Consider the following 243-nt stretch of genomic DNA (forward strand, 5'->3'; position numbering starts at 1 on the left):
ATCGGTTTGGGCCCAAGCACTACCGGAAGTACAGGGAGAGCCTAGTTTTAAATACGTCAATGAAAGTGACATCCGCATCCGATGTTGGCAATGCTAAAGTAGAGGAATCAATAGGGTATTCCAATGACTTCCTGTAGTGCATTCCAATGACTTCCAATAAATTGACGTTTGGCAGTTTTTGACATTTCGTTTTTTGCTTAAAAAAAAAAGTATATTCGGACTTTTCTGGAATCAAAAAATACT

This window comes from Rhagoletis pomonella, unplaced genomic scaffold (genome assembly GCF_013731165.1).
Source record: "Rhagoletis pomonella isolate Grant_MI unplaced genomic scaffold, Rhpom_1.0 Rhpom_scaffold_00011, whole genome shotgun sequence".
NCBI classification, from domain to species: Eukaryota; Metazoa; Arthropoda; class Insecta; order Diptera; family Tephritidae; genus Rhagoletis; species Rhagoletis pomonella.